At 36.2% G+C, this 14171-nt stretch overlaps 1 protein-coding gene across 3 annotated transcripts in view; it reads left to right on the top strand.

Moving 5' to 3' along the window:
- CYTH1 (cytohesin 1) overlaps positions 1 to 14171 on the top strand; it is a 190766-nt gene that overhangs the window by 91832 nt on the left and 84763 nt on the right. Inside the window, exon 1 of one of the 3 annotated variants that reach the window (XM_012548642.3) lies at positions 12916 to 13788. The exons of the other annotated variants lie outside the window; for them this stretch is intronic. The gene's annotated coding sequence lies outside the window, so the exon portion shown is untranslated. Of the gene's footprint in view, positions 1 to 12915; positions 13789 to 14171 lie in introns of those variants that run through there. 3 annotated transcript variants of the gene reach the window in all.

The following is a 14171-nucleotide window of genomic DNA, read 5'->3' as shown; positions in this document are numbered from 1 at the left end:
GTAGAAGAAATTGATTTGGTCATTAGGAAATTATTGGTGATTTTTGAAACAATTTCTGTAGTAGATTAATGGGTGGAGAAAAAGAGAGGCAAAACCCCAATTACAAAGTTTTGAGGAGAGAATGAGAACCAATGCAAATATTTATTAAGCACCTACTAAATTTCAAGCATGGCAGTAGAAGTTCAGGGAAAGAAGAAGTGAGGGTGGAAGCTAGGTCTTTCTTTGATTGTACTTGAGAACTAATGTGTTCAAATCACTTCTTTGGCTTCAGTTTGTCTTCAGTAAAATGAAAGGATTGGACTAGATGGCTTCTAAGGTCCCTTTCAACCTGAAAGCACTTTAGTTTTTATAACCCAATTTCGCATTCCAATTTGATTCTCACAATGATCCTGCAAGATAGGGTGGGATATTTATTTCCACACAAAAGATGAATTAAGCAGAGAATTTAAAATGTCCAAAATCACACAATAAGTATTGAGTCCAGATCTAAAACCTAGGTCTTCCAAATCAGCTCTCTTCTCTATATTGGTATGAAAATCCTTTGCATATCTCAAGATTTCCAAACTCACCAGCCTTCTCTTCTTTGTTCAGTTTACTGCCTGCTTTTTTAGACTGATGTTTCAAGAAGGTCACAATAGCATATCTATCACCTTTTTCTGCTGCAAGTCCTAGGGAAGTTAAAAAAAAATAAGAAGGGAAATAAATTGAGGAATTCCAAGGGCCAGGTAATAAGTCTAAAGGTCCAGCTGAGTAAAAACCCTTTTGTTATTGCCAACTTAAGCATCCAATATACTCTGATTCCTCACAACAAAGAATACTGTGCTATGAACAAAAAAGTATGAGAACCACAGTTCAATTATGATAAAGGAGTAGATAGTGATAAAGGAGATGATAAAAGAGTATGATAAAGTGATAGAAAGTAAAGGAACTGGATTCAGAAATTATGTCTTTACAGAAATTTAAAATGTAAAAAATAAGTTAATTAATTTTACAAGAGCACTGAGCTGGTACAGTGGATAGAACAGTGGGCCTGGAGTCAGAAAGATCTGGCCTCAGACTCTTACTAGCTATGGGACCTTGGACAAGTCACTGTTTGCTTCAGTTTCCTTCTTTGTAAAATGAACTGGAGTAGGAAATAGCAAACCACCCTAGCATCTTTGCTGTAATGGGCTGAGGTTTGAGTTGATGCACTGAGGTCCCAAGTACGTGAGGCTAAATAGTAATTGGGCTATACTCTATTAATATAGATGATTGGATAAAGAATGGCCCTCACCCACTCTCTGTGCAAGTCCTGATGTGTTGTATAGGAAATGACGATTTTGGTGGGTGGAGGCAGAGAGAGACAGGAAGAGAAGCTGGGGGAGATTGGGCCTGGGTTCGATACTCCTACCTGCTGGTCGTGTGGCTGCTGGTCTAGCTAGCTTCTTGACTCAGCTGCACACATTGCTATCGCTGATTCTCTTCCACCTCCGATCCTTCTTCACTGAGAATAAAGACTTGACGATTTTCCCCTAATCTGAATTCCTGGCTCCTGCTGATTTTAAAATACACGATCTTTACACTTTGCCAAGAAAACTCCAAAAGGATTTATGAAGACTTGGACATAACTGAAATAACTGAACAATAACAAAAATTTTACACGGAAGTTGAATGCTTGTGAAACTTTGAATTGAACCCTACCAAGTTTCACAGTCAAAGAATTCTCTACTAGTAGGTACATGACTTATAGGGGAAATCCAGAAATTGGTGGATGGGTTTGTTTGTTTTTTACTTTGAAAAATCCCCATGCAATTTGTAATATTCTTAAAGGACTTGGGAGTGTTGGTTCAACGTAGCAAGCAGGTGGTTCATTATCCCTGCTTGCTGATGCATGTCCTTCCATTTTTAGCTTGGATTCAGAGACAGTGGGGAGAATGCTGCCTAATAGATAAAAGAAAGTAAATAAAAAGAATTTCTATAGACAGTCCATTTGTATTAATCCTTCATAAGTATAACAACTTACTTTTTGTAGTTTTACCAAAGGGCTTACAATTGAACACAAGAATCTGAATAAGATTTTCTGTTAACAAATGGTCTTCTCAATGTTTTCTGGACTTTGAGGATTTTTTGGACTTGAACTATGCAGACTATAGCTGACTCTGACCTTGATTCCCATATTTGCCCTTCCCTCCTTTGTGAAAAAAATTTGTAGGTGGAAAAAGAAATCAGATACTACAGTTGGGCCAGGTAGGTGGAGAATGGCAAAAGTTGGAGATAAGATAATATCCCAGTGCCAGTCAATATGCTGAATATGCCAAGCTGAAATATGCTAGACTCATCACTCCCCAGTCAGTGAAAGGGGAGGAGTACTGGGGACCTTGAGGAAAAGCCCTTGGTGTTTCTTGCTGAACCAGGGAAAGACATTCTAGAGTCATAATCATCTAAAATACAGGAATAGGATTATTGGTGAGAGTACCTGGAGACTCCCTATTGCCTCTCCTCACTCCTTGTTTTCTAGAGACAAAAATTTATTCTTGTTACTTACCTCACACTACTCCCCCCCTTCCCACACCCAACTTGCAGCTGCAGGCTGTGGTTCCTTTTAAAATAGGATTGTTTTAAGTGTTTTTCCAGTATGCATGTGACAACATATTAAAGTCCAGATGGCCCTTTGAATCTCTGCCAGTTCTGCTTACTTGAATGCTAGTAGTGAGATTGTCAATGGAGGATGTACAAACCCCAAAGGAAAGCAGATTTAAAGTATTGAGATTTGAATTTCCCCAGTGCAAACTGGATGGAGGTTTGAACTATATATTCAACTGAGATTATAGTGCATTAGAAGGAATGTATTTGGGGCTAGATTGCTGAAGGACCAGGCTAAAAGCAGGTAAAGTATGAGTTATCTTACTTTTGCTTTTAAATTGTTAATTCGATCCCCCTTCCCTGCTATTTTTAAAGAGGTGTAGTAAGGGGGAGATTTATAGAAAGTTCCACTTAAAATATGAGGAATTAACTAAAAGAAAGCATACTTCCATGAAAGGAGGAAGAAACCCCCCCCCACTCCTCCTCCCCACATGCACATCCCCACCAAAAGCATATTACCATTTTAGGGTGCATTCCTTCCCAGTACCACTTACTACTTGTACAAGTTGTCCTAAAAGTCTTAGTCTTTCACCTATTAAAAAAGTAGACCAAAGTATTTGGGAATCTTGTATAAGATCTTTAAGATTCAGTCTAAGAGAATGATGAAAGAGACATAAGGAGATTGTTCTTGTATTGTAGGTCCAGGAATATTTCTTTCGTCTTTTTTTTTTTTTTTTTAAACAGATAAAGATGATTTTGTACATGAAACTGCATATCTCTCTTATATACCACTTGCTTTTCTTTTAATGTGTGTAATATATAGCTTTCAAAGTTATCTTGCTTCTTTATGATTCCTTCTGGCCTTCCTTCTGTTCTGGTCTCTACATTTTTTAAAAATATCTTTTCTTTCATATAATGACTTTTTTCTTGCCTTTTTTTTTTTTTTTTTTTTTTTGTCAACCATATCTCTCTTCCTCATACTCCTTTCACCTTTAAAAGGAAAAAAAAATATTTATAACTAAGATGCATAGTTAAGTGAAACAAATTTCTAGGGATAATTTTTTGAGGAAGCAGTTGGAGTTAGGTGATTTAGTTAGGAGTTAGTTAGGATTCCAAGATCACACAGCTGGTAAGTGTCTGAAGCTGGATTTGAACTCGGGTCCTCCTGACTTTAGGGCTCATGTTCTATCCAGCTGTACTGGACACTGTGCTAAAGCCTTAAGAGTACAAAGAAAGGCAAAATTTGTTCCTGTCCTCATTCTAATGAGGGAGACAGCATGTAAGTAGCCTCACACAAAATATGTAGATTGTAATTTTAAGGGAGACTGAGAAAAGTGCGCTCGCTCTCTTTCTCTCTCTTTCTCTCTCTCTCTCTCTCTCTCTCTCTCTCTCTCTCCTCTGCCACATAATAGTATTTTATTTTTTCCACTTACATGTAACAATAGTTTTCAACATTTATTTTTTTATGAGAGTTGAGTTCTACAAGTTTCTCTCTCTCCCTAAGAAGGCAAGCAGTCTAATGTAGATTATATATGTGCCATCATGCTAAACATATTTCTGGGCAAGGCCTTTTATAGAAGATAGATTGTGAGCTGAGACTTGAAGGAAGCTAAGAGGGTAATAATAAAGTAGGGAAAGGACAATCACTGGAAAAACTACAGAATTGGGAGATAGAGTATTATATGTGAGGAAAAGCAAGTATACTGTGTCAGTAGATCACAGCGTATGTAGAGGGAAGTAAAGTATAAGAAGATTAGAAAGGTTAGGAAGGGATTGAATTATGAAGGACTTTAAATGCAAGAGTGTAAGATGGTGCTGGGAGAAAGGGGGTCCTACCCTAAGGAACAACGTGTCAGTTTCCAGGAGAGATGTGTCAGACCTTAGACGGGGGGAGTACCTTGGATATTCTAATTAGGAAAGGAATTCACACATCATATCTACATGTACCTTCCTGTAGAGAATCATGTATCTACTATAGGCTAGATTGTGATTATATATGAAGTAGTAACCAGAAACAAGCACCAAGATGGTAAAAGGACCTGCAGTCTTTGTAATAAAGGGAGTCTCATGCCACCCTGGCTCTCGCCCCTCATTGCTCACAGTCTTCGCCATTTCAGGTGGACAGGTAGTGCTGGTCACATAAGGCCTGTTCCACTCAGGAGTTAGGGCCGTGACCCCTAACACTAGAGAATTTTATATTTTCTTATCATGGAGGTAATGGGGAGCCACTGGAATTTATTGAGTAGTATGAATGACAGGCTATAGTAAGATCACTTTGGTTGTTGAGTAGAAAATAGACTAGAGTGATGAGAAACTTGAGTCAGGGAAGTCAAAGAAAAGGTTATTACAGTAGTCTAGTCATGAGTGATGAGGGCCTGTACTAGGATGATAGCTTTATCAGAGAAGAGGAAGGGATATATTTGGAAAATGTCGACAAAGGTAAAATTGAGAAGCCTTGGCAAAATTGGATATGGATTAGGGGTGTGTGAAAAGTTGAGGAAAACACCTAATTTTGTGAACCCTGGTGAATTGCAGTTTAGTGATTATCTTCAATAGAAATAGGGAAGTTTAGAAGAAGGAAGATATGAGGCAAAGGCAATTTGGGATAAGTCCATTTTTACACATTTTGAGTAAAATGTGTCTAGGGAATTATATTCATTTTTTCTGGCCCAAAATTTTTTTCCCTTGTTGTCTAGGGATGTCTAGGGAATATCCAGTTTGAGATCTCCAATAGTTAAGACATACAAGACTGGAAGTTAGGAGAGAGTTGGTATTGGCTAAATAGATTTGAGAATAATATACATAGACATAATAATTGGACTATGAGAGCTGATGAGATCACTGAACAGAGTAATATATAGAGAAAAGAAGATGCAGAACAGAACCTTGGGGGAAAGCCCCAGGTAAGCAGTGTTGATGAAGATCTAGAAAGGAGATGGAGAATGGTCAGGTAGATACTAATAATTCTCATTTCTCCATTGTAATGTTATCACAGTAATTTGTTTGGACAAAAAGAGGAGGGAGAAATTTGGTAAAATGAACATTGAATTAAGAATGAGGAAGGTTGGATTTCTTTTCATAATTCTGCCACTAATTTTGTGACTTGAGTACCTTTCTCATTCTTGGTAAAACAAGGGGCTTAGATTTAGATGCTTTTTAAAGGCTTGCCAGTCCCTAAAATCCTGGGAATTTTACCTTTTTCATGAAAAATCAACTATTTAACTTACCTGGACCAATAGCTTTTTCTGATGTAATATGAGGGATTTGTAGATAGTCTTTTAAGATTCCTTCCAATTTTAAAATTCTTTGAAATTACCTTTCTTTAGAGATTTTGAGGAAATGCAAAGTAGCATTTAGATTTATGTGACAGTGAAGGGAGCAAATAGTTTCCTCTGGCAGTTCCCCAAAGTTTCCAGAAGTGAGAAGTTAAATGTTAACATTACATTGATAACAAAGTTGCCATTACCAGAATTTTTTATGTTGCTTTGAAGATCTTTTCATCTAATGCTTATGTGGATAGCTCTGAAAATCTCGTTTCAATAAAACACTTTTTCTTCAGTATTGTTCTTAATCCCAGAACCCTTAGGAAACTACTATTTCATCCACTTGATGGGTATCTAGAAATCTTTTTTTATTTCAGTAATTAGTGTCCACTAAAACCAGTAAGCATAACTAATTTCTACATTGTTTTTCTTAATTAAAATAAACTCTTTTGGTGATTTGTAACCACAGTGTATTTATTAAAAGTTTACTGAATGATCATACATTGAAATTTGTGTCTTATTTGAGGCAAAATAGGGAGCTTTCAATCTTTATTCTCAGTACGATTTGTTTTGCCTTTGGCCTACACAAACACTTATATACTATAGTAGAACAGGGCCCTCTGTCTACATTCAGGTAGCTTAACAAGGGAAAAAAATTTTGGGCCAGAGAAAATGGATGTAATATTGTTGTTTTTTAAATTAAAATTTTAAGCTTTTAAGTACACTATACTTGGAGTCAAGAGACTTAGAATTTGAATCTGGCTCTAAAACTTAGTAGCTTCTGTGATTGTCACTTCATGAAGCTTCAATTTCCTCTTCAATAAAATTGAGTTATAATACTTACTACCTACTATGTGAGAAGTATTTCCCCCCCCTAAGGCAATTGGGGTTAAGTGACTTGCCCAGGGTCACACAGCTAGGAAGTATTAAGTGTCTGAAGCAAGATTTGAACTCAGGTCCTCCTGACTAAAGGGTGGTACTCTATCTACTACACCACTTAGCTGCCCTGTGAGAAGTATTTTAAAAATCATAACTATCTACATGTTTCTTTATGTACTCATAGGTGGCACATTGGATAGAGTTCAGGCCTGAGGCAGGAAGACTTATTTTCTTAAATTCAAATCTAGCCCTAGGCACTTATTAGCTGTGTGGCCCTGGGCAAATCACTTAACCCTGTTTGCCTCAGTTTCCTCATCTGTAAAATAAACTGAAGAAGTAAATGACTTCTTCAAAAAAAAAAATGAAGAAGTAAAATAAAATGAAGAAGTAAACCACTCCAGTCTCATTGCCCAAAATGTCCCAAGTGGAGTCACAAAGAGTCAGACATGAATGAAAACAGCTGAATGACAGTTGCAAATCAATAAAACAGTAAACATTTATTAAGTAACTTGCTACCATACTAAGGACTGAGAATATGAAAAGAAGCAAAAGATAATTTCTGCCCTTATGAAGTTTGCAATTTAATGTACATATTTATCTATCTGTCTGTCTATAAGCTGGAACTTTGTAACAGTTTGCAAGGTACTATGCCAAGGAGTGATACAAAGAAAGGCACTTCTCTCCTCCCATTCTACTGAGGGAGGGAACAAATATAAAAAGGTCCTCAATTGAGAGAGTTGAGAAAGGTCTTGCCATGGAGGCTTGAGGAGGAATGAAGAGATTCTGAATAGCCACCACAGTGAATGCTAGAGTAAAATAATTAGGGAGGTGTAAAAGGAGTTCTTTACTGTACCAAGGACCTAACTGAGATTATATTACATAAATTTGTAATGGAACCCGATATTGGGATTTTTCTCTAGTTCTTTTCATCAATTTATGAATAAGAGTAAAAGAGGTAGATGTTGGGAGTAATTGCAAGATTGAGGTTTGACAAAGAATGACCAGGGTAGGAGAGAAGAGCAGAGGATTTGAATGTAGAATTTTCCCCTAAGGCAATTCGGATTAAGTGACTTGCCCAGGGTCACACGACTAGGAAGTACTAAGTGACTGAGGCTGCATTTGAACTCAGGCCCTTCTGACTTTAGGGCCAGTGCTCTCTATCCACTGAACCACCTAGCTGCTCCTTGAATGTAGAATTGAACTGATTCATCAGCAGGAGAAGAGATTGGGACCAAAGAGTTGAAAACCTTGAATACCAAACAAGGTATTATTCAGTAGATAATGAGAACTAATTGGAAATTTTTGGTTAAACGATCAAGGTTATCATTAATTTGGAGCTGGGTTATAGAATGTTTTCTGACTGAAGTCAGAAAGACAAGTTAGAGTCTATTACAATAGTCCAAAAAAGAGGTAATAAAGACTCACGTTAGGGAGTAGCAATATGAATAATGAGAATCAGTTAACAAACATTTATTAGGTGCCTATTATATGTTAGTCCTTGTGTTAGGCTCTGGTGCAACACATATTAAAGTGAAATAGTTGGGGTGTTACAGCATAGAATACATACAGAATAAATAAAAGGTGATTTTCTTTTGGGACTTGGGCCTACTGATAACTAGGAAAATCTAGAAAAAAAGTTAAATGAAATGGTAAGTTGCTCAGAGCCCTAAAGAGAGCTAGGGGTTCCAATACAAAGTGGTGAAGTTTGCTTTTGTGAAGTGTAAAAGAATTTTGCAACTAATGCCTTAATGAGATTAACTAGGATGAGTTTGTTTAACAAAAAAACAAAAACAAAATATTCAAGGAATTCTTTTATCTTTCATAGAATCATAGAATTTTAGAGCTAGAAAGTTTCTTAGAAATTATTTGCAGTTAATGTTTGAGAGCTTCTTTAATGGAGCTTGTTTTATGCAGTATCTATCCACAGAGCTTTAGTTCCCTCTATATGTATTACTCATGAAAACCAGAAAAATATCAGTTAGGTTCATAACTATGCAGGGTCAATGTGTGAGGGCAATATTGTGATCACATAATTTTATCACTTCTATTTTCTTTCTCCTTGGGAATTTTCTTTCAAGATGCCTTTCAGAATAATCTAGGGTTTATGTAGCACCTTGAAGTGTACAAAAGTGTTTTGCATGTTTTAATGCTTTGGATCTCCACAACAACACCAGTAAGCAAATATTATTATTATTATTGTCATCATTTTATAGATGACAAAACTGAGCACAAAGAAGTTAAATGGTTTGCCTGTGATCTGATACCCTTTGCATTTCCTAATAAAGTCTGTGAATATTTTAATGCCTGCTTGTTAATATTTAAAATATTTTTCAATTATATTATAAATGTTATATCATCAATAATATGATTTGATATAATTTATATTTTAATGTTTGAACTTTAATCTTTGTAACATATATGATATCTTATATTTAAAATATATCATTTTCATGTTATAATATATTAATAGCAAATTATATATCATTCCATTAATAATATGCAGTATTATATAAGATAACATGATTATGCAATATTATATCCAAAAGCTTTAAAATATGATAGAATAATATTTTATAATATTGTGTTATTATATTCCTAGAATCACACTATTAATTGTTATCTATTATGTAATATTGACTATTTACTTTCTAGAATAAAGTTCATCCACAAAACAAATCAAATAGAAGTCCAACTTTTCAACTGAAGAGATGTTCTGTGCATGACATATTCATTCATTCATTCACTCCCTCATATTTTTTCTTCTTAAATAGATTTTCTTTTCTATTATGAACTTAACAGATAATAAACATTTCGGTATATAAAGAATAGAATATATTTTCTATAATAAAAATAAGTCCTTTGTAGTAATGATTGATCATTGCATTGATCAGAGTTCTTAAAATTTTCAAAGATGTTTTCCTTTACATTATTGTAGTTGTATAAATAATTTTTCTGGTTCTGCTGACTGAACTTTGTATCAGTTCATATAAGTCTTCCCAGACTTTTCATAATCCTTTTAAAAATTAGTTTCTTGGGGCAGCTAGGTGGTGCAGGGGATAGAGCACCAGCCCTGAAATCTGGAGGACCTGAGTTCAAATATGGCCTCAGGCACTTAACACTTCCTAGCTATATGGCCCTGGGCAAGTCACTTAACCCCAGTTGCCTCAGCAAAAAAAAAACAAAAAAACCAAAGTTTCTTAATTTTATGGTCCTCTATTTTTTTTTCCAGAGAATGTAGAGGACTTCTTTATTTGGAGAGTGATATTAACGTTTACTTGTGAAGAGGATAAAGATAGTTCTTGAGACGAGACTTTTCTTGGTCTCTTGAGATAACCGAATGGTGAGACTGTGTTATGTACATGAGAATTGTTGCCTATTAGCAAGTATTTAAGTACTTATGATATATTTGGCACTCTACTAAGTGCTAAGGATACAAAGAAAATAAACTATATAGACTCTGTTCTCAAAGAACTCACATAATTGGGAGAGACAACATTTGAACAGCCATATGATACAAGATACATACACTTATAAGTTGAAGGTTATCTCAGAGGGAAGGCACTAGAAGTTGGGGGTGGGGCGGTAAGAGTAGGAACTAGAAAAAGCCTTTTGCAAGGAATTTTGAGCAGAGTCTTAAAGGAAGGAAGGCAGGGAAAATCAGTGTCTTTGGCTAAAATATTTTCAAATATTTTGAATTATTATTTATATTTCTGTTATTATTGGTTACCTTATTATCAAAGTGTATAGCTAGTAATTTTAATAGCATATACACACACACACATATATATAAATACATGTAGAGAGAAATATAAAAATGTCTCTTTGGTTTAGAGGTGGGGACTAAATGTAGATCATAACATTGTATTTTCACCTTTTTATATTTTGCCTGCTTTTTTTTCTTATTTTCTTTCCTTTTTGATTTGATTCTTTTTTGTGCAGCATGATAAATGTGGAAATATATATGGAAGAACTGCCCATGTTTAACATATATTGGATTACTTGCTGTCTAAGGGAGAGAATGGAGGGAAGGGAGGGAGAAAAAACTTGGAACACAAAGTTTTGTAATGGTGAATGTTGAAAACTATGCATATATTTTGAAAATAAAAAGCTAAAAAAAAAAAGGGGATGGTAGCTCTTAGTAGAGTGTTTGGCACATAGTAAACACTTCATTGTCATTCATTTATGTATTATTAATGCTATTTTACAGATGGAATTGAGGCTCAGAGAAGCTTTGTCTTATGTATTTTCACAACACAGCTAGCAAATGTCAGAACTGAGATTTGAACTCCTGACTGTAGGTGCTGTATTTTTATCTTCATATGGTGGTTCTTTTCACTTGAAGTACTTAGTGAGCAAAATAATGTACAAAAAGTTCTAATTTGTGAGATACAAACTGGAAATAAGGTCATATATATTAAGATGTTACTTTTATAATTAGTGCAAAAGGTATTAGAGAAGTTAAATGTAAGCTGGAATCATTAGGGAATCCTTCATGGGAGAAAGTCTTGAATTGGAATTTGAGAGTTAAAAAAAATATTGGTAGGTCTGCATAGATAGAATTAATAGGCATCACTGAGGTGAAATGATTGGAAATAAGTGATAATCTAGAGTGGATAAAGAGAAACTACTATAAGGAAGTAGTAGGGCCCAACAAACAAAATACAAGAAGAAAATGATAGAGACAGTTTTATGCCACTGTTGGGCTTCCAGACTTTAAACTTCTCTTGAAATGTTTTTTTGGGTTTATATTTTATCTTCTGTGAATAAATTTGATGGTGCCTTTTAAAGTTTGGCTTTTGCTGAATTGTTGTTATTCTTAAAAAACCCCAACAACTTTGATGTCTCTCAGTATCAGTCAATTAACAAGCATTTATTAAGTCCCTATTAGGTGCCAAACATTATGCTAAGAACCAAGGATAAAAAGATAAAAGTAAAAGTAGACCATGCCTAACTACAGTCTAGCTGGAGGTGACATATATGTACTAGTTATATACAAAATAGATATAATATAATTTTGGGGTAGAAGGCAGTAGCAGTTAGATGATCCAGGAAACAGTTTATGTACACAGTGATACTTGAATTGAGCCTAAAAAAAATTAGAGATTTGGAGAAAAGGAGGTGAGGAGGGAATGTACTCCAATCATGGGAGATAACAGTGCAAAGGCTTATGCCTTTGGATAATGGATGTGTTTTTGGATGATTGATGAATGGAAGAAGGACACTTTGGGCCAGTACATTTATTGGAGGGGAGTAACGTGCAAGAAGGCTGGAAAGTTGGGACCAAATCATAAAATACTTTAAATGTTTTATTGTAGGTGTGTATAAAGACAGCCATTGGAGTTTATGGAATAGAAGAATGGCATTGTCATATTTGTGCTGTAAGGGATTTAGCTTAAATAGCAGTGTGAAAAATAGCATAGAAAGGAAAGAAACTTGAAGTGGAGAGACCAGTTGGAGCCATTATAGTAGTTCAGATGGAGTGATGATGACTTGAAATTAGTAGTAGTGACTGCTACTGTAGTAGAGAAATATGGGTAGATTTGAGGGATGTCCTCAAGGTAGAAACAAGTTTGGACACCTGAGTATATGTATAATGAATACAGTGAGGGGTTGGATCCTGAGTAAAGTAATCCTGAAAGGATGATGGTAGCAGAAAGAATTCTGAAGAGGTTCAGGGGAAATGAAAATGAATTATATGAGTTCAGTTTTTGGCATCTTGAGTTTATATATCTTTGGTACCATCTAATTCAATGTATTCTCTTTTCTTTAAAAGAGAATCTGGGATACAAAACTAAAATGTTTGGATCAAGTATGAAGATGCTTACATAGTAATTATGGGGTCCATTCACAAGTAATTCAGTAGGTAGGGTTGGTTTTGCCACATTAGTACTATGATGAGAACAAGTTTATTCTTGAGAGCTGGGATTTGATTTTTAGCAATATGTTGAGGACATGGCTTTGGGAATTATGGTATTGAATGCTGAAACATTGTTGGGAAGGTATATCACTATATCACTTATTTTTAGTTGCTGTTTTCCTCACTCTTCTTTATACTAACCTATCATGGAGTTTGAAAAACTAATTTTCTTATTGTGTGTATATGTGGGGAAGGGTGCTATGGGTATACGTGAGACTTAAGCTGTGTTTCCTGACATCAGTCAGTTCCCAGAGATAAGCTTTTTATCCCGACCCTGATAAAAATTTATTAAGATGCATATATTGCAGCTTTTTTTTGGGGGGGAGGCATTGTCCCTGTTATTAATAGCAAGTGAAATAAAAATGCACTCCCTGCTTCAAAAAGAGATGGAGGAGCAGCACTATCATGATTTCCTGCATATTTCAGAATCTAGTTAATAAGCAAACTGCTTCCTGAAACCCTGCTTTGACTATGTTTTAGAAATCTGGTCAGTGTCAGTTCACTGCTGACATAGCGCAGAGTAGCAGGCAGCACGTTGGGATTGTGGGTGAGGGGAGTGACAGTGTGTCGTGCTACTCTTTATGGATGATGCATTCCCTCATCCTGTTTTCTATTCAGTCAATAATACAAGTATATCCAAGTAAGGGTTAATATCTCCCAGGAAAAGCAACCATCCACTCCTGCTTTTGAGGGGGAAAAAGAAGCAAGCAATTTTTCTCCATCCCCAACCCCCTTCCTCAAGCCCCAGGAGGCAGAGAGTGGGGGAGTAGTGGGAGGGGCCAGCCATGTAATTGCATTCATGGAAATTAGCCTCAGAGAAGCTGAGCTGTGCACAAGTAACAGTTAGGGTCACAGCTCCATGCATATACATCTCTGTGGTACAGGCCAGCGTTCTCCAGGACCAACTCCCTTTCCACTAGCAGTTTTTGTTCATCTTCCATTTCATCTGGACGCCCTTTTTCCTTTTTCTGCTGTGCTGGCATACACATGCTCTCTTTCCTCCATCTCTTGCTCCATCTAGTGCTGTGGAAGCACCCAGGAGACTGGAACTGCTATACAAATCTGCTATGGGCTCTGAAGAGAGAAGCAACAATCTGCTGGTGATTTAATGTTGCAACCCAGGGCTTGCAAGGACACTAGGGCAGCAGGACAGGGGACTCACCTTGGGTAAGAGGTTGGGTGGTGGATGTGTACATATGTGCTCACAATACATAGAAGAATGTATGTATTGTGCTTTGCTGCCTGCCTCTTCTGTCTTGAAGCCACCGGCATTTGCTGATCAGTGCAGTGTGTCTATTTCTCCATATGTCTGCCTCTTCTCCGGCTCTGGTTCTCTCGTCTCAGCATTTTTTCATTGGCTGGTTTAGCTAGTGTTGTTTAAGCATTCAGTGCAGTGTTCTAGGCCTATGATTTAAGAACAAGCTAATACCTAATTTCAGTGGTCCTCAAGTGTGTGTGTGTGTGTGTGTGTGTGTGTGTGTGTGTGTGTGTGTGTGTGTGTGTTTTGAAGGGGGAAGTGTGTAAAGAGCAGGATGACAGGAAGCAAAAAG

Source organism: Sarcophilus harrisii, chromosome 4 (genome assembly GCF_902635505.1).
Source record: "Sarcophilus harrisii chromosome 4, mSarHar1.11, whole genome shotgun sequence".
Classification (NCBI taxonomy): Eukaryota; Metazoa; Chordata; class Mammalia; order Dasyuromorphia; family Dasyuridae; genus Sarcophilus; species Sarcophilus harrisii.
This window is presented reverse-complemented; position numbering and strand designations above follow the sequence as displayed.